The 21,148-nt window shown below is 39.5% G+C and overlaps 1 protein-coding gene and 2 long non-coding RNA genes across 4 annotated transcripts in view; 2 read left to right on the top strand and 1 right to left on the bottom strand.

Moving 5' to 3' along the window:
* The window catches only part of LOC112842667 (protein NLRC3), a 77,185-nt gene extending 73,173 nt beyond the window's left edge, over positions 1-4,012 (bottom strand). For both annotated transcript variants that reach the window (XM_025899764.1, XM_025899770.1), the window contains exon 1: positions 3,684-4,012. The gene's annotated coding sequence lies outside the window, so the exon portion shown is untranslated. The remainder of the gene's footprint in view (positions 1-3,683) is intronic.
* Positions 2,453-5,068, top strand: LOC112842756 (uncharacterized). Its single transcript, XR_003214771.1, has 2 exons — positions 2,453-3,468; positions 3,585-5,068. It is a non-coding gene; the product is annotated as an uncharacterized LOC112842756 (long non-coding RNA).
* A 1,411-nt stretch (positions 5,069-6,479) lies between these two features.
* Positions 6,480-10,595, top strand: LOC109195368 (uncharacterized). Its single transcript, XR_002057006.2, has 5 exons — positions 6,480-6,539; positions 7,212-7,315; positions 7,461-7,616; positions 9,311-9,403; positions 9,536-10,595. It is a non-coding gene; the product is annotated as an uncharacterized LOC109195368 (long non-coding RNA).
* Positions 10,596-21,148: the final 10,553 nt, after the last annotated feature.

The raw sequence follows: 21,148 nt of genomic DNA, 5'->3' as shown, positions 1-21,148 counted from the left end.
GAGGGAGAGAGAGAAGGAGAGAGAGAGCGAGTTTTGAGATGTGAGATTTGTGACGTTTAGCGTGTTTGGAGTGTGTAGTTAATGTGTTGTCTTGTGTAGTTAGTGTGTAGTGTTGTGGATAGTCTTGTGTTGTGTGTCAGAACCATGAGGCGACTGCTGTCTCCAGGTAGAAACAGGAGCGATACACCTGCTGCTGTCAGACCTGCAGGTATCAGGCTGTGATGTTCTCCTTTGTAGTGGAAACAAAATATTTTTTTGGAGTGGCACAAATAATTTGTGTGGCATCTTATTGAAGAACAGCTGATTGTTCTGTAAATAGTTTGAAATGGTTATTTAAAAAAAGGGTAAAAGGTAAATGGATGCAAATAACTTTGTTGTTTGCAAAACTTGTGCATAGGATTTTAAAATTGACAATTAATATTTGCATTTGAAGTTATGAAATATGATTCATTAAACATGTTTGTGGTTGTTACAGTAAAAATATAACTTTTTCTACTCTGATTTTATGGCTTTTGTCTGATTTTAGATCAATTCTGGTTATACAGTATGACAAAATGAGAACATGACTGTAAATTTAGGCACGCGAGGTTGTGATAAAAAGAATGATACCAAACAAGGCAAAGCAAATAGTTTTTAAAGGTAAAATGTGGAGAGAAAATCAAGAGTAGTAAAAAAATGGTCAATTATACCCTGGACCCCAGGGGGTTAAACGTTCTTTGTTTTTTTTAAAGTAACGCAATAGTTACTTTTCCAAGTAATTAATTACTTTTAGAATATTGTAACTCAGTTACTAACTCAGTTACTTTTTTGAAGAAGTAACTAGTAACTATAATTGAATTACTTTTTCAAAGTAACTTGCCCAACACTGGTCTTGAAAGGGGATGGAATACATTGCAAAGTATTCACTGGGCAGCACGTAGTATGTAGATCATTGAAGGAAGAAAGTAATGAATTTGTTCACAAAGCAGATGGAACAGTGAGTGTGAATGTGTCTGACGTCACTGTGTGTGTGAGCCACAGAGAGGTGTGAAAGACAAAGTCAAACATCCAAACTCAGCCTGCAGTTCTGTTCTGTGATTCTACATTTGACTGTCCATTGAGTTTGGTGTGTACTTCTGCTTTGTTCAGATGCATTTAGATACATCACCTCCACTCTCCTGTCTTTCCTTCTCTACCATTGCCTCCTAACTGGGGATGGGTACCGGTATCCAGTGCCATTATGGCACCGGATCTGACATAAATGGTATTAACCAGACCGAAAAGCAGCGCACATTTCGGTGCTTTTTTTTCCTGAGATGTCATACACTTTGGATTCTAGCCAATCATTTTACCTTTCCAAGGATAGTAGGCGGGCCCAGGTACATACGTTCTTTTAGAGCAGAGCTACAGATTAAAAATGCCCAAGGCGAAGCGGTCAAAGTCTGGCTGTACTTCACAGCAAAAGATGCAAACTCAGCAGCCTGCAACAAGTGCTTTAAGCTGATACTGTGCAAAGGAGGTAACACCTCCAATCTGATGAAACAGGGTGGCTGTAGCTCAGGAGGTAGAGCTGGTCACCTACTGATTGGAAGGTTGATGGTTCGATCCCAGGCTCCTCCAGTCTGCGTGTCAAGTATCCTTGGGCAAGATACTAACCCCAACTTGCTCTCCGATGCATCCATCGGAGTGTGAATGTATTTAGAAAGCACTGAGTACAGATAAAGTGCTGGTGTGATTGGATGAATGTGGCACGTTGTATAGAGCGCTTTGAGTACTCCGGGAGAGTAGAAAAGCGCTATATAAGAATCAGTCCGTTTACCATTAAACACCTGACGACGCATAGCGTTTTTTTTTTTAAAAGCCGAGAAATTCACCGTATTTGATAGCTTGCTGCAAGATCTCACACCGAGCACATCTACTGTGGGTGTGGTGCCTGTTATCGGACCCGGAGTTAGCAACATCCCCCAAGAACCCGAAGAGGAGAGTCCTGGTCCCTAGCCCTGCCAGTGTAGCAGAAATGATGAGGATGATGATGGCAGCAGCAGCCGTTCTTCTCTGCGTGAGTAGCTTCATGTTGTTCGTGTGTAATTTAAGTTGAGTACGCTAACCACGTTATTACATTAATGTAAGGTGAACTAGCAAACACCGTCGTAGTTACATGCGGCTGTCTTCTTGTTTGATAGAGTGATACCATATGTGTCCTATAGCTGCAGAAAAGGCTAACATTGTTATCTTTTTACAAAAAAAAACAGCTAAACATGAGAGGTTTCAGGACAAAGTTTGTGTTTTCCATTCTTTAAGCACCGGTTCCAACCAAAGGAGGTGTGTTGTATCAACAGAAAAGGCTGACTTGGTTATCATTTTGCAGAAAAAAGAGACTGCTAAAAATAAAAACATGAGAGGTTTTTGGACAAAGTTTGTGTTTTCCATTCTTTAAGCACTGATTCGAGCACCGATTAAGCACCGGCACCGTTTCAAAAGTACCGGTTTGGCACCGGTATCGGATAAAACCTCAACGATACCCATCCCTACTCCTAACATGCCTCCTTCCCCCTCTTCCTTTTCTTTCAGCCATCAGTAGCATGACAGTCTTATTCATTATGATCCACGCATTTTATTTGGTAAAGCTTTAGTTCAGAATGCCCTTACTACTGCAACACTCCCCATTTACCCAGGCTGGCACTTGGAGTACACTGGCTTGTGGCCCCTTGTGCCAGCATTAGTGCTTTCCTCCTTTCTGCTGCTCACAATTTACCGATCACACTTTGACTATTACCATTAAAACAAGAGTCAGAAAATTTAGCAACAGAGCTACGATACTTTAAATGTTAAAGTTTCATGATTCACGTGTGGATGTTGCATAAGAAAAGCATGATGTATAAAGTATAAGTGTTTCTGACCAGTTGTTCATGTTCCTTCATTTTTCCCTGAAATCTATCAAATACTGTCCAACAGACTGATGGCACAGCAGTGCAGAGGCTGCAGAACCTGCGTCTGAAGCCTCTGGTTTAAAATACAGCAACATGGGGTTAGTATCTTGCCCAAGGACATCATGCAGACTGGCATTAAACCACCAACCTTCTGGTTAGCAGGTGACCTGCTCGACCACCTGAGTTACAGCCGCCTCATCAAAGTGACCAATCACATTAGAATCCTGTCCTGCTTTGGGCTCCGCCTCCAAACCATCCAAAGCGGGTTTATTTGCACCATGTATGCAGGTAAACTCAAACATCCATTCAGCTGCTTCAGAAGGAAAATGTCAGCTTGTGGTTTCAATCACAGGAAACTCACAGGTTAGAGTCCAGCCAGAGGGCTGCTGTTGTTTATCTGTAAAGTCTTTACATTTACAGAAAGAAATAATTATGTGGACACATCTGGATCATCAGCAAACATGAAACCAGGCGACCACCAGGACCAAGCTGACTGCTGACACAGAGTTCATACTCTAACTGCTAGCTGCTCTGCTAGCTAAGTGAACTGATGTTAAAGGTCAGAGTAAAGAAATGACGTGATGCTGCTGGTAGTGACACCACAGACTAGCAGCGTTTAGTTACTCAGCATATAATGCAGTTAATCTGAAATCTCTTTTTCTCTCTGAAACAAAGTGACAGCAGACTGAGTCAAAGACAGAAACCTTATTTAAACAGCAAATATTCACCGGCTTCACTTCCTGATCCAGGATTCAAAGAGGACGTTGCACTTACTCAGCTTCTTCCCATGAACGTCTTCACTCTGCAGCTCTGCTGTCTGGACCAGGTCTGTGTAGAAACAGAGACAATCGTCTGCTTCATCAGTCCTCTGTGTCTGCAGGCTGAAGTCACATTAAACACTTCACACCAGCAAAGAGTCTGAAGCTCACAGGTCAAAGGTCAGCTGCTGCACCTTGTGTGATATTGTTTGATCAATAATTAACCTGCAGCAGGTTTCTGCTCCAACTCCAACACACTGAACAACCCTGAGAACAAATCAGATGATGTGGGTGTGTCTGCAAGCTTCAATAGTATTAAACACCTCACACCAGCAAAGAGTCTGAAGCTCGCAGGTCAAAGGTCAAAGGTCAGCTGCCACACTGTATTTAACATTGTAATATGTATACAACCTGACTGTGGGCGTGTGTGCAGCCATAAACAGTTTAAACATTAAACACTGAACCATAAAAGAAGCTTAAGCTGCAGCTCACAGGTCAAAGGTCAGCTGCTGGAGCCAGTTATGACTTTACATAAATCATCATGTTTTCCCTCTCAGCACTTGGGCTGTTTTGACTCAGCTACACTATGGGAAATGGCCAATGGTTCCACAGCTGTTCTTGTTCACAGCATCATCCAGTTAGAGAGGAAACTGTATAATGCAATGATGATGTTCCAGCGTCATGCTGCAGTTGTTGCTCCTCCTCCACATGCTTACCTGCCACAGTTTAACTCCGCCTCTTAGACAGTCATGTCACCTGATCTGAATGTTTTGTTGTACGATGACATCATCTTGCCGTTGACGAGGAGGGCAAGAAAAACTAGTTTTGTCCTGCAGATGGCGATCTTGCACCGTGTTCAGAGAGCCGACACTTTGATGATGCTGGTCTACTCAGCTTACTTTTAGCCTGGGTTGGACTCTGTATGAGCAGCTTCCACTCTGGTTTTCATTGTTAAATACACTTGTTTGATTTCACGTGTAAAAGTTGGAAAATAAATATTAAATTATTTGTTGGTACATTTTTTCGCTTCATTTGAGGAATGAACTGTTAAGGTGGAGAAATGAATCAGGTTAAAATAGTCGTCCTTTAAATCAGTGCAGATGTATAATGTAATGTAAAATGTTGATAATGGTTGTAGTGGGCTTGTAGTGTAAATGTGGTCTGATTAAATGTGACATTAATGGTGACGCTGCATAAACCTAATAAAACAGTTCTATTAGTGGGTCTGTGTGATCAGCATCAGTGGGTTAAGGTGAGGCCTTGACTAGTAGAACGTCATGTTGGTGTATGACAACACATGAGCCAACATCAGACTCCGAGCGCTACGATGCTAAAGATCAGAAGATCCAGTGTGACATCATCGTTACCTGGCAACAGCAGCCCTCATCTGACTTTATTGGAGGATATTTACACCAGCAACACTGTTTAGTTTGATATGACGGATTAACAACATGCTGTGATATCCAGTTCATCTGTAATAGATACTGGATCTAATCAGTCAGCAGATATTTGATCACCTTATTTATAACTATACTAGAAACAAACACAACTGTGTTGGTGATTGATGCAAACTTGCATATCAGCCTTTTAAGCTTTTGTAGTATTGAGAACAAAGAGGTTGTGTTAGGGCTGAAAGCCCGACTTGTTCTCCTCTGCAGGTCATCAAATGCACCACAGAAGTTTGTATTTGCACAGCCTGTATATGTTTGATGGCTTTATTATTCTCTGTTCAAAGACAATAAATGTGGAAAATGTCTCATGTAGTATCAGCTTCATTTAAAATGACTGCAAACATTTAGAGAACATGTGCTGCTGTTTGTCCTACATTTCCAACACTGAACTAACCCTGAAAACGTGATGGCAGGTGGCAGATTGGAGTTCATATGAAATATCGGCTGTATGAAGACTGGAAAATACAGATGATAAAAATATGCAGCCAAACATTTGTGGACATGGATAAACTATCTGATCCAAAAAGCAGGAAGTGACACAGCTAGAAAATGAAAGTGTGTAACAGCTGAAGTCAAATGTAATGCAGAGTTGAATCTGCACTTGGATCCATCTGTGAAAGGTCCACATGTAGGGATCACATGAGTCCTGATGTTTGTCAGTGCAGCTTGATAACTCCATCTACTGTGGGCTACATATACTGGGCTGGTAGCTCCATAGTGTTGGAAAGAAACTATTCAGTGTGCATATTTTAAACTCAGAGGCTCTTCTAACACAGGAGCCATGTTGAGTTTAGATCACAGCCGACCACCAGCAGTCTGAAATGGAATGAAGCCCATTGACAGCCAGCAGGTCTGAACAGGAACGCACCCATGGATAATACACCACTTTATTTGAAGACATCTGTAGCACTGCCTCAGTTCTGGATGTTTCCACAGACTCCTCTGTGCACCTAAAGAAAAGGTCAAAGGTCAGCAGCACATGTAGTTGGGACAATTCTTCATTTACAAACAACAGTCGCACAAACAATACAATTATTTTCCTCCAATTACGACTTTTAACTTGCAGAAATGGTCCTGCACTCTAAGAAATGACACACTGATGTTGGTAGCATTATGTAAATGTTTCATGTTAAAACTAATGCCACCAATTGATTTTTAACTTTAAACACAAGTTTGTTGTTTTGAATTTAATTAACAACATAATATTTCAATACAACAAAATGCAGTAAATTAAATCCAACGTAAGAAGTTCATTTCAAATGAAGAGCACTTTAATTTAAAGAGGATTGTCCTAATAGGCTCTCCGTACTTCTGAGTTTGCACATGTGCAGTGTGGAAGTTTGATCATCCGCCATTTTCAACTGAGACTTGCATGTGCTTAGCATCCTGGATAGAATCCATTGCCATCTGAGGATTATTTGGTAAGTACAAAAATTTAAGGATGACAAATTTGATTAATGTATACTAACTGATAAACATCTGACACTTTCGGGAATACTTTTGCATTTTTTTTTAAACAAATGATGTCTGGTAAATTTTTTAACACTCTAGCTTGTATACCTCTCTCACATGTTAGAAGTATGAAAACATTTAACAAATATTGTTGAACCTGCTTTGGTGTAATTTTCCAAAATCTTTTGCGATTCCTGTTAAGGTGAGACTTGCCTACTAAGACCGACAGTTTTAAAATTACTCCCAACATCTACCGCACCTGCTCCCTGACATCAGTAATGACCACTGGGAGCGCCAGCGATCCTGTAGTTTGAAGAATGAAATGAATGTGTAGTGTATTATAGAAATGTGCATCAATTAAGTTGCTATCCAAGTGACTGAAGAAGTCACTTGGATGAGTGACGAAATGTTTCTCCCACAAAATGCTACGTCCAGATGAACAGATTCAACTTTTGGAAAGTTGCTACATTGTTTGAAAGAATTCGACTCCATGTTGATTTCTGGTTTAGTGTCAAACGCAGGGATTTAAGCGATTAACACTTTGATTTGTAAAGTATAAGACATGTGTTCATCTGTTGTCATTGAAGTGCAGAATAATGTGTAATACTGTTATATATAATGCATTTAACTCCTTGTATCAGTTTCCATTGGTTATCATCGCTACCGAAGACAGGAAATCATCAAAGACATGCCATTCATTGCAGAGGTCAACAACAGTTGGCCTGCCCTGTTTTCAGAGACTGAGGTAATTTGATGAAGAACAAAGTACTGTAAATTGTTAATTTTAAAAGATACAAAATGTTTGACTGAAAGTTGTAACATTCTTGCATGTGGCCTCTAATAAAATTAATAGAGAATACTCTCTAGTTGTAATTTTTAATATGTTTCAGGTTGTTGCTGAGTTCACCCGCATCACCATGGTCCCTTTGTTGTCGATTTTCATGGCCAAGCTGGACCACTATGCTGACCACCTTCTTAGAGTGTTCAAAAAGAAGGGGGGGACAGCTAAACACAATATCAACTTAATCATGGCAGCCATGGATGGGGTATGTATTTTAGTTGACCTTGATTGAGCTCTGAAATTATTTGAATGGTTCTTAAACTTCTGTCTGTCATTAATCAGAAATTTTTTTCAACTTAATATGTGTATATCTGAATATTTTGTAGATACATGTGAATCAGTGACATGCAGTCAAGTGAGGCACCTTAATGAGAAGTAAAATACTAACAAAAGAGAAATTCAATTTGTACACTAGATTTTAAATTTGCTTTCTGTGCGATTTCATTTTTATGGTCAAAATTGCTGTCATTACGGATTTTCTGTTCAAATACAAGGTAAAACGCCGAGAGGAGGAAATGATGCTGTCTCACCGCGGACACACATGCGCGATCCCACTGCTGTTTCTCTAAATCGCCAACGTACATGTTTGATTACACATGTAATACAGATGATGACTTGATTGCAGTCTACCTCATTTATTTGACGAGTGTGTGTTACATGTTTAATGTTATTGGTCATAAATGTACTGCAAAAATGCATGGAGTGAGGCTAATGGAGGGCAGTGCTGAACCCTAAAGGCAACATGTATAAGAGGTACACGTATATGAATTCACAGTGTAATCACATTACACTGAGAGCGCCATTGACACAGTGGATAAAGCAGCGCGCTTAGGGAACATCAGTAAATTTCACAAAGGACAAATTGACACCAAATCAGTCCTAAGCAATGAGGCGCACCAATTTTATTTCAATGCATCTCCTATTTATAAATTAATAATTAATTAAATTAAAATTAATGATTTTTCTATAATTGCTTCCAGGTCATTTGACCAATTTATTTACTACACAGAAAAATGAGACACACCAAACCTAAATAAATTGTAATGCATCTTCTGTAGGGCTGGGCACTTATTGCATCGCTTATCAATATTGTGATAACACACGTCCTATGTGATTAAAATGATAGACTGCTTTCAAACCTCTAAAAAAAATATATGATAATTTAGTTGAGACTATTACTTCCATTAATGTCAAACTTATCATCAATTCAACAAGATAAATAACTGCTGGTTTGTCTAAATAGCACATTTGCTAAGTTTAATTTGCAGTATTTGTATTTGTGAGGCTGCATTGATAGATTTATAGGCAAAAACACTATTATGATCTTTTATTGTAACTCTTTTTGTTAAGAAGCTTGGAAAGAAAAGCGTCTGGACTTCTTTAAGTTGCTTGAAGACGTTTCATCTCTCATCCGAGAAGCTTCTTCACTGAAGAAGCTTCACTTTTCTTTCCAAGCTCCTTAGACTACAATGACCTGGATGACTGAGAACCTTCACAGACTTATTGTTATTGCAAAAAATACCACAAAATGTCGTGATAGGATTTTAAGTCCATATTGCCCATTTCTAATCTTCTATTTAATTTTAATATTTTTAGGGGCACAATTATTAAATATATTGTTGAACAATCTAGAATTGATTAAAGCAAAAATGAAAGCTTTCACGTAATGTCAAAATTGAAAAGCTTCGATTTTTGGGTTCATATATTTGTTGATCTGACTCAGCGGAGTCAGTGCCTTACCAATCATGAACCTCACTGTACGTCACTGATGTGAGTTATGAAACATTTCTTAATCACTTATCTGCATTATGTGTTAATATTTTTGACTTTGTTGTGTAAAGAGGTTGAAAGGAACCAAAATAGGAAACTTCTCTCATATTGAGTTCTTATCTCCACCAGAATCCCAGCATTGATGTTTGACGGGAATGCATTCTGAAAGCTGTCTGTGTCTACTTAAATGAAAAGCCAGATGACCTGTTCAAGGAATTCTTGGTAAGTTAAAAAAGGAAAACGATCAGTTATTTTCCTTTTTTAAATTTGGGATTGGAAATGGAAGGTGGACTTACTTGTCAATATGTATATGTACGCAATCAACTTATCTTTTTCTTTTATTTTTATTTAAAGGATGTGGATCTTGGTGCAAGCAGAGAAATGGAGCAGCTGACTTTGGGAGTCTATGTTGTCAGACATGAAGGAGCAAACTCTGCAGATACACCTGAGGACATTGGTGTCATCATAGAAGGATGCACTGTGCTGAAAGCTCTTAGTGATGTGGCAAAGGGGTGTGCCCTCCTGCTTGGACTAATCTACAGTCTAAATCTGAGCTACCCAAAGCACCTGAAATACACATTTGAATTTCTTCAGAAGGTGCTGATGGAGTTGGATGGGAACAACCTATCCATGAAGGTGCAGGTTCTGAAAAACAAACTGCTTGAGTGAAACAGCCTGCACTGAACTATAGAGGACACTGAACTTTAAGGTTCTCGAACCCTTCTCCTTGAACTTCATAAACTGTTCAGTTTGAATTGCTACAAGAACTTCTGCAAGGCCTTTCACTTTTCTGCGTTCTTTGTTCTTGAACCTTTACCAACATCCAACTACACTGAAAAAGACTGCTCCTAACTTTGGACTTCAGTTTAAGTTTTGAAGCAAAGGTTATTTGTCTAAATATGGACAAAAATGACACTAAAGTAATTTCTACCTGCTGTATTGTGGGATTTTCATTGTAGCCCAATCAAGTTTAAATTAAGTCATGTTCATGGTAAAAATGTTGCAATCACAACACTTTCCAGTTTTAATCATTTCAGTTTAACATGACATTCTGTATCTTGTCTTCCTGCACTTAAAATGCACTTGAATATATGTAAAGATTGTTTAGGAAAAAAGATCTAGAAGCATTTGAATTGCTCAAAGTGTGCTTCAACAACTTTTACACAAAGTGTTATTAAAGTTAGGTTAGGTTAACTGACTAAACTTGTTCGATTTTCTTAATTTACAAACTTAAATAGAGTAAGTTGCAATTCTGTTAAAGTGATTTAATCCTATAGTTTCAGTAGAGCATGTTTTGGGTGAGTAGATTTATCAGATTTACTTAAAATTTCTTGTTCAAATTAAATAGATCATACATTTTATATTTCACTAACCCAGTTGTGTGGAACCAGTTGACATAACTGGGTGGAGTAAATACAACATGTTATTTCTCAAAGTAAGTACAGCTTGTTTTGGTTGAGTAGGTTTTATTCAGTCTTCTCAATTTAAATCAACAAGGTTAGTTAGATCAACATTATGATATTCAGCTAATGCAACATGATTCTTTTGATTTGCATTTAATTATCCAAATGTTATCAGATGTACTTAAAATTTCTTGTTCAAATTAAATGTATCATACATTTTATATTTCACTAACCCAGTTGTGTGGAACCGGTTGACATAACTGGGTGGAGTAAATACAACATTTTATTTCTTAGAGTGTGTGTGATTTGTAAGCTGTGATATGAAAAACTAGTTCCTAATGGCAGCGATTCACTCAGTAAACATGTGTTTCCTTCACCAACCTCACACACAGATCCAATAAGATCAGGAAGTGGGCAGTACAGTACAATATGTGTTATTTTGTACTGTACTGCCCAAACTAAAGATCTGCTGAAGTGTTGGAAATGATTCAGATGTTTATTTTGGACGATACAGCAGAAGATCAGACATGAAAGTGGAGATAACACAGAAGACCTGCAGCAAAGGGTCAGAGGTCAGACTGGGCCACGTGATTCAACAATGAGCCAATGATCATCAAGTAGTGACTAAAGCAGAGCCCTGACGTTCTGACATTTATCACAAAGAACAAATGTCTGCTGATGACTTCATCTCATGAAATGACTGATAGATGTCAATTCATTGATCAGCTGAGCTGCTGATCTTCATCGTGCACAGAAACATTCAGCTTGTTTCAATCAGTGAATAACTTTGAACTGTTCCCACTCAAAATGCTGTCAGAACAATGATCATTGTTACTCCCCTCGAGTCTTAATAAAGCTCAACTTGTTCTTTGTGTTTAAACTGACATTTATTTCAGACAGGAGGATTCTTCCACGTCTTAACATGTAATGATGTCCAACCACAGCCGATACAAAGCCGTCAGAACTAAAAGGAAATACAAACTTAAATGAATATTCTTACTAAAGTCCTTAAGCATTACATACAACAAAACATTCCAACAAAATGATCAATAAAGTACACATTGCACTTCACACTGTGGCTATTGCACTTGAATCTCACGCAACACTCGCGTATTTACATACAACGATAATAAATAAAACATTTACCTCATTGGCCTCACTCAAAGGGAATAAACTTTCATTTTTGCGTCGTGGGGAGGTCCAAAAAAGGCTCTCTTTATTTATCTTTCTGCAGACGTGCAAACCTCGTGGCTCGTCTCTTAATTAACTTGCTGAGTGTGACAGCCAAAAAATGCCCTCTTAGCCACAACACAACTTTAGAAAAGGTTCCTATCTAATTGCACAATTAGCACAAATAACACATTTAAACATAGAAATCTAATCAACAAACATGAATTACTATTTATTTCTTAATATTTCAACTACTTATTGTTTCAAACTTAACTGTCTAATAAAATGAACTTAAATGTGAGAGTTACCTATGACGGCAGCTGCAATCATTGTAGAACTTCACAAACATCACGTGTTGTTTTCCACATGTAAGATCAGCAAACATACAGAAACTTCCTGTTGCCACACACGGCCTCTAAAATCTCTTCCACGGTTTCTGTCTGAAGTCCACTCTCTGTGTCGGATCCACAGGAAACAACAAGATCTTATTAACATGGTTTTCAATGTGTCTCCTTACAAAAAGTCCAACCAATGAACAAATGTGTATATTTGTGGAGGCCGAACAAAAGCATGACACATTTGTCTGTTTCTATAAACTGGTGTCAAACACAAATATGAAGAGTTTCATTGACAGACTCCAAAATGCCCCCGCAGTGAATCACAGGGAAATCCTACAGTGTGGCAGAGAATCTTAATGGCTCCAACATCAACACATCCACAATGTTGGATCCAGTTCTACCTCACAGAGTTACTAAGACACACCCTCTGCCAGCATTACAACAGCTCCACCTGCTTCACCTGCCTCCTCAGCCTCTGTACACCTGAAGAGAAAAGAAAGGCTCCAAAAGCTCAAATCTACAAAGGATTCATGAAGTTTCATCCAACAATAACATGTTTGCCTTCCACAGTGTGCTGTTAGACACCACTGTACCTCTGCCATTTCAAAAAGAGCAGCTTGGGAACATTTTGGCTCCAAACACTTTGTGTTTAAGTTCCTAATCTTTGTTTTCTTTGTGAACAACATCTGGAGCTTTTTGACTCATAGAAACATCATTTTGTTCTTTAGATGACAGCAGATTGGGACTGAATAATCAATCACTATCAAACCAATAAAGACAAAAATGCTGATTTTACAGGAACTTTGTTGAAGAAGCTGTAAAGACATGAAACTGGTGGAGATCCCAAACCAGTTGATAGTGCTGATTATTCCAAATAAAGCTGTTTTCCATTTGAGATGAAATGACTTTCTGTCCTGATATATAATAAAGATGTTAGTTGTTTTTGAGCCCCTGTATTAAAAGTAGATCCAGTTTAAAGTCAGCTTGAGTTTGATGTCTTTATGTCAAAGCTGCTCATGATGTTGAGCTGCTGATGGAATAAAAACAGTGAAAAATCTGCCTCAATATAAAAGCATGTAGTCCAGACTTACATGTAGCCTGTTGTTAGCTGAGGTCCACACACAGTGTTTGACAGTGTAAACTGTGTGAAAGGGCTGCTGGTGGAGCTCACTAGGATGAGCAGGTGACCATGTGCCACGAGGTGGAGAGCAGCTGGCCTGGCTTTGATTCTGACCACGCCCCCTTTCTCTCTCCCTCTGCTTTGCTGTCACTTATCTTCACTGCTCTGTCCAATAAAGCTGAAAAAGGCCCCAAATCAAAGAAATCTGCCTGCAGCCTCTGAAATGTCTTCTGTTTCCTTCCAGAGGCCGACGGCTTTTTCACCGTCAGCCCATCAGACAGTCCAGTAGCATTTATGATGATGTCATGATGTTGAAGAGACTGCTATGGTGGCCTCCCATGACCCCCAGCCTCATCTACACTGAGATGCAGACATTTGAAAACATTCAGCACACAGCAGACAACTGAATAATAGTACAACACAACAGTCTGTGTACAGACACACACTGAACTTTCATATAGTCAAAGGAGTCAATCAAACACAGCTAGTTGAGTCATTTCTCTGTGAGTCTAAAGTGAATCTAGTATTTGAAAGTCCACTTCCTGTATTTGTTGTTGAAGACTTCTTCAGCTTCTTCTCAAGGACATCAGCTGCTTGTTTGGCAGCAGAGGCAGTTAAGAAGCTTCCTGAAAAACACTGAACAGTGAGTTCACTGTGGGATATGACAAATTCAGCTTTCTATGTGCAAATGTGTCTGTGTCAACCTTTCAAATGCTGTCGAATCCAAAACATCAGCGGCTCCTTGGCTGCTCACTTCATGCACTTCTGTCTTTGTGACAGTCCAATGACATCACAGCTGTTTCCACCCCCAGTGTCTCAGGACTGGACACCTTTAAACATGTAGAGCAGGGGTCGGCAACCCTGGGCACGCGTGCCACAGCTGGCACACGAAGGGTTAACTGATGGCACGACCATAGCTGGATTGGCCATCGGGCATACCGGGCATTTGCTCGGTATGCCCGATGATTTTTTTTTTTTTTTTTTTTTTGTGACGGCATAAACAATTAAAGATGGTGGACTGGCCAGATGCTGGCCGGTGTGTAAAAATAACTCAGTTGTTTGGTGGTGGATATGGCGGAGCTTCCACAGATTCAGTAACATTAGTAAGTGGTGGAGGCCAGCAGGTGGATGAGGGAAAGGGGAGGCAGGAGGAGCAGAGACCCGAGGCGGGGCCGGTCCGAGTGTCAGGTGAACTGAACTTCAGGTAAGAAGTTATGACCTGCAGTCTATCTGGGTCAGATATAAACCAAGTTTAGGTGGAGTTTATTTTCCTTGTGCTGACTTTTTACAGTCAGTTACAATAACTCGTACTGCGTACTAGCTAGCATGATGGAGTTTCTATACAGCTGGGTGGGTGCTATGATGTTACCGATAGTGAACTTTATTTAATTCATAAGGTTAGTTAGTAGAGTTGCAAACCATCCCGTAAAAAACGGAATCGTCGCGTATTCAGAGAAAATATTACGCGTTTCGTATTGAGCTGAAAAAGAACACAGTTTGTCCCGGACTTCAGCTAGAATGGAAAAAACACAAAGCTGGAGTTATTCTATCGTTACGCTGCAGCTGCCTCTTCTTCTCTCATTCTCTCCCCTCACTCTCCTGTTGCTACTTCAACCATGAAACTGATCAATGATCAGCTGATCTATTCTACTGTAAAATGCTGAGATGATTATTACACAGAACCCAGTCACTCACCAAAAGCCTGCATTGAAAATCTATATTAACCCTTTAAGACCTACCATAGAACCAAGTCCGCCAGAGTTATCTTCATATTTTCACATGCTGTGGTGCCATTTCTGGGAGCATTTCAAGTTGCTATACATCAATATAACCGTTATAGCCCAAATTTTGATAATATGTATGCATTAAGTCTATAATAACTACATAAATTGCAAAGAAGTGCAATAAACTACAAAAAATTGAAAATTGTTTTTTTTTTTTAACATATATTTCTAGTTAGAGAAATTTAAGAGGTTTGTTCCTCAAAACTGTAAATACAAAAAAGTTGCACAAAATAGTTTCTAACAACAGGAAATTTATTTTGAGTGTCTTCATAGTTTTATTTTTGAGATACACCAATTTTATATCCTGCTGGAAAAATGAAAATAAATATTATAAATGCAAATTTGCAAAAAAGCAACATGTGCATCAAAATCAACTATTTTCAGCAGTGCAGTTTGAGTCCTAAGCATTCCAGAAACTATTCAGAAAAGTATGAAGTCAAACATGACTTTTAAAAACACCAGTACAGGCTTATAAGTATGGGCAGAAATCTGTGCCATCAGAAACTGAATTTGAATAAGTTAAATTTGAATTTGAATTGCTCAGATTGAATCTGAATTGTAACTTGAATAAATGCTTTTGAAAACTGAATTTGAATTAGTCTAATTTGAAATTGAATTTATGGTTTGAAAATGATCATCACTAAATTGAAATTGAATTTTATATATTGAAAATGAATTCATTTGCTTTGAAACTGCATTTTATCCTTTAAAATTTCAGCTCTCGAATAATTTCAGTTTCACTTCTCACCATTCAGTTTCAGTTCTACAATTCAATTTCAGTTCCAAAATTCAGTTTTTTGGAACTTACATCCGGTTCCGGTTCAAGAGTAAACGAGCGCAGATTAATAGAACTACGTTTTACTTCTAGCGGACTGAAGGTGTTACTGACGGGAATCTACAGCGTCTTGAGCTGAATTAAGACTTCAGAAGTCATTCGTCATGTCGAATGACCAGCGGATAAACTCTCAGGTTGGTAATAAATGTATTACATGTATAATAACTGTCAGGAGTTTTTCCTGTATTGCAACCCAGGTCGGAATAAAACGCTCAGACAGGTTAACGTGTACACGGGTGAGACTCAGACAGACTCTCTTCGTGCAATAAAAAAGAAAGAGTCTTTATTCAGAGAGCACATACAGGAAGAGAGAAAATAGAACAGCAGGCTTCCTGTGTAACTTCCCCATTTAGGAGCCTGCACAAAGTGTGACTTACTGAAAGAGCAAACATAAACATAAAGAGCAAAAGATAAAGTAATAAAATAAAATAATAATAATAAAAATGCCAAAATCCTGAAATCTTTTGACATTCCCACCTGTTGTTTGATCTTTCCTTCTATATATGTACATAGCAACCACTAACAGTGCATCAGTCTATGGCCACTTGTAGACATTTTTAGCCAAGACATCATAAAATAGTGGGTTTTGTGAGTATGTTATATCCAAGTGTCTATCTCATTATCATCTTCATCATTCTGTGATAGGGTGATGTAAGCATGAATTGAAGCAGTTACCACTTTTGATACCATGTTCTTCAAACAAGGTATGACACATGAAGTGAACAGACACAACAACAGCAGAAGAACACCAACAAAAACAAGTCCATTAATCAGCAGGGACTTCCAAGAGCCGCTTAAAAGCCACGTAAGCCAGTCTTCTGTATTTGTGGCATAGTCTCGTTGTTGTGCATCCCGAAGTTGTCTGAGTGTTTCCAGAGCATCAGTCATGTTCGGTGAGTGCACATTATCTGGAATGTATGTGCAACATGTGTTGTTAAAAAGGATACATAGCCCGCCCTTCTCGGCGAGAATCATGTCCAACGCTACCCTGTGTTGCATTACTGCAATGCGCAGGGCGTCAATTTCCTGATCCTGTTCGTCGTCGATTTTACATGAAGCATTCAGAAAAAGTCCAAAGCGGTAGTTCAGAGTCTCTATCCTTAAAGCATGTTTTCCTACCCCCACCCATGGGAAGAGTGCGTGAGTAACTTTCTGTCTGTTAGTCCATAGTTTGAATTCCTCTGGGACATCGGAACCCCACACAGAATCATGCTGCCTGAGGTTCGGGGTGCTTCGTTTTTTCCTTGTTGTTGATGTTGAAGATGACGTGGCGTCCATGGTTATCTTGAAAGTGTGGTCAGATATGAAAATGGGAGCGCACTGACCTGTCCAATTCCCCGGAAGGATAAAATAGGCCTGTTGGCCACAGATCCAGGCCATCCCTTGCACCCAGAAGGTACCATTTGAGATGGTGTTGCTTTTCACGGGCCCTCCAGGAGCGTGTGTCTGTACTGCTTTGCAGTTGGTGGTGTTTCCCATTGGTGTGGATCCGTTCTCTTGGCGGTAGCATAGGCTGTGGCTCAAATTCCCATTGTTTCCAAGGAAGACTGGGAACGATTTAGCCTTACTTCTGTGCTTCACTTTCAGGTCAACCCAGAACCATTCGTCACATGTGCCATTTCGCAGTCCTATCTGGAGAGGTTCCTCATGGTTGACCACGATTCCCTGGAATTGATACCCAAGGCTGGCGTAGCTCGCGGCACACTTTGCTTGGATTATGTCCATTCCTTTCGCATACAAGGTGGCGTATTGTGTCGTTGGGGGCATGTAGGAGCAAATATAGCAGTCTTTTCTGGGTGTGCTGTCATGTATATATCGATACCATGCGTTGTTCATCCATGGGTGAATGTGGTCTTGTGTCATGTCACCGAGATGTGAGTTGTCATGTGTCAATCTTGTCTGCAGGTGGTGTTGTTCATCGTTTTTCTTTCGGGTGAGTGTTAATAAACTCACCAGGAGTGCAACAGTAGCCACTAGGAAGATGAGCGTCTTCATGATGACCAGACGCACCAGGTCCTATAGGTGAGTAGACTAGGGGCGAGAAGAACAGGGTGGGATTCTACCCAAACAGCCCTCTCTCCACCTTCCTAGATCACCTACAGGCAGGGGCGTCGGCGTCTCTTAGTCTATGTTGTCACTCACTTTTTTGCAGTGGCTTTGATGGATCCAAGATGGTCTTTCTGCTATTTTGCAGGCAGTAGGTGTGGTGAGTAGCACTTGATAAGGACCTTCCCACCTTGGTGAACTCCAATTTTTCCTTTGGAGCACTTTGATCAGGATCCAATCACCTGGTTTCAACCTGCAAGACACTGGAGAGATGTCACTTGGCAGTTGGTTGTTTAGAACAATCTCTTTGTTTTCAAGTAACTTAGTCATCCACTCGGCTAGTGTAGTTTCTCTTATTGACTTATCTATAGGCTCACTTGTAATTGGCAGTGGAAATGGTCTGCCGTGAATGATTTCAAAAGGTGTGAGTTTCTGAGAACTTTGTGTCAGTCTCATCCACATTTTTACCAGGCCTATACATTCAGGCCATGGTCTCCCTGTTTCTTCCATGCATTTTCTCAGTCTCTGTTTTATTGTGCCGTTAGTTCTTTCCACGAGTCCGGCACTTTGAGGGTGGTAAGCACAGTGGTGTTTGATGCTGAATCCTAGTGCTTCAGAGACCTTACTGATTACTTCATTAACAAAATGTGTCCCATTGTCTGATCTTATCAGAGTGGGGATGCCATACGTTGGAATGAAGTGATTGCATAAACATTTTGCAACTGAGATGGCGTCTGCTTTTTTGACTGGATAGATTTCTGGCCATTTTGAGAATACGTCTATGATCACTAGAGCGTATTTTGAGCCTTGGCATTCATTTAGCTCAATGAAATCCATGTGGATTGTATGAAAAGGATGAGGTGGTGTGGGAAAATTACCTCTTCTCGGTCTGAGGTTTCCCTGTGTATTATGTTTTTGGCAAATCATGCATGTTCTGACAAATACTTTTGCTGAAGTTTCGAAATCTTGGGTGTAGAAATGTTTAGAGAGTATATCTACCATTCCTCCCGTCGACACGTGAGTAGACCCGTGTGTCACTAATGCTGCTGTTTTGTGTAAGGATTTTGGTAGTACTGGTTTGCCATTACAAGTCATCAAATCATTCTCCAGCCGAGCTCCACATTTTAACCACCTCTTTTGTTCTCTAGTTGGTGCAGCTTTCTGTTCATTTATAAGCACATCAAGTGGTATTTGCATTGAGGAGTCAGACATTAATGTGTCTATAGGTTGTTGTGCTGCTGCTTTTGCTGCTTGATCTGCAAAGTTATTGCCTCTAGTGACCTCTGAGTTGTCTTTCTGGTGTGCAGCACATTTACATAATGCTAACCGTTTCGGCAATCTTATCACTTTCAACAGTGCCTCTAAAAGATTCCCATGTTGCACTGGGTTGCCAGTAGAGGTAACCATCCCCCTATTCTGCCAGATTTTTGCAAAATGATGCACAGCAGCAAAGACATACTGGCTGTCAGTGTATATGTTTATGTCTCGGTCTTCATGCAGTTGACAGGCACGTATGACGGCCGTGAGTTCTGCACTCTGTGCAGAGTATGAGGAAGTTAGTGCTTTCGCTTCTAAAATTGTGTCAACTGTGGTCACCGCATAACCCACACAGTTCCGCCCAAGGCTATTTTTGGACGCTGAACCGTCTACAAAAATATTAATGAAACCAGCCTGTGGGGTGCTGTGAAGGTCAGCGCGTGGTTTTGTTTCCTCATTTAGCGTCATGTTAACAATTGATAGCTGTACAGTAACTTTTATGCTTATTGTAGCTGTTAGCTAAAAATGCTAATTTAGCCTAGTTTGCCCTGATTTCAGCTTTGACAAACAAATATGATCGACTGTTTCTAGTAGAATTCCAAAGTTGTCATCTTGTACCCTGTCAGAGCCCTGTATGCTTGCAGAGACCCCTACAGTAGGGAAACATGCAAAACAGTGTCCGAACCTTTGTATTTGAGCTTTATTTATGTCTTACACAGCATCCCAACTCTTTAGCGAACTTAATAACTTTAGCTAAAGTGAATAGTTAGTCTAATTCATTAGTGCAGCATTACTGGATCACCTCTGTTTGAAGTGATATGATATGTGACTATTACTGTGTTTAATTATCATAATAATTCTTAGGGTACTGAGTGCATGCTTAATTAGTTGGGGTTTTTTTAAACATACTGCTCCAGTGCTATGTTTGACAGGCTGAAGTTGTCGGGTCACCTCCTAAATCGACCATCTTTTACAGGTGTTTTGTGCCAGAAATGGAGTGTCCACTGAAGACTGAAGATACTGAATCTCTACGCCTTGCCATTGATCCCTCTTGTGCCTTCATCTAGACAAGAGACATCAACTTAAGCTCAAATACAAAGGTTTGGACACTGTTTTGCATGTTTCCCTACTGTAGGGGTGTCTGCAAGCATACAGGGCTCTGACAGGGTACAAGATGACAACTTTGGAATTCTACTAGAAACAGTCGATCATATTTGTTTGTCAAAGCTGAAATCAGGGCAAACTAGGCTAAATTAGCGTTTTTAGCTAACAGCTACAATAAGCATAAAAGTTACTGTACAGCTATCAATTGTTAACATGACGCTTGTTCTTATACATGTAATACATTTATTACCAACCTGAGAGTTTATCCGCTGGTCATTCGACATGACGAATGACTTCTGAAGTCTTAATTCAGCTCAAGACGCTGTAGATTCCCGTCAGTAACACTTTCAGTCCGCTAGAAGTAAAACGTAGTTCTATTAATCTGCGCTCGTTTACTCTTGAACCGGAACCGGATGTAAGTTCCAAAAAACTGAATTTTGGAACTGAAATTGAATTGTAGAACTGAAACTGAATGGTGAGAAGTGAAACTGAAATTATTCGAGAGCTGAAATTTTAAAGGATAAAATGCAGTTTCAAAGCAAATAAATTCATTTTCAATATATAAAATTCAATTTCAATTTAGTGATGATCATTTTCAAACCATAAATTCAATTTCAAATTAGACTAATTCAAATTCAGTTTTCAAAAGCATTTATTCAAGTTACAATTCAGATTCAATCCGAGTAATTCAAATTCAAATTTAACTTATTCAAATTCAGTTTCTGATGGCACAGATTTCTGCCCATATATAAAGCCCCGAAGATAAAAAAACAAACAAAAACAAAAACAACAACTAAATTTTCCGTGAAAATTACGTCACTTCTGATTTTGGCCAGGTAATGGTGGACACGCGATAGTTCGCGCTGACGTCTATTCCAACGTAGAAAGTGTTACGAACAGCTGATCGGAT

The sequence above is a fragment of the Oreochromis niloticus genome, linkage group LG3, assembly GCF_001858045.2.
Source record: "Oreochromis niloticus isolate F11D_XX linkage group LG3, O_niloticus_UMD_NMBU, whole genome shotgun sequence".
Lineage (NCBI taxonomy): Eukaryota > Metazoa > Chordata > Actinopteri > Cichliformes > Cichlidae > Oreochromis > Oreochromis niloticus.
The sequence above is the reverse complement of the archived record's forward strand: the minus strand, read 5'-3'. Positions and strand labels throughout refer to the sequence as shown.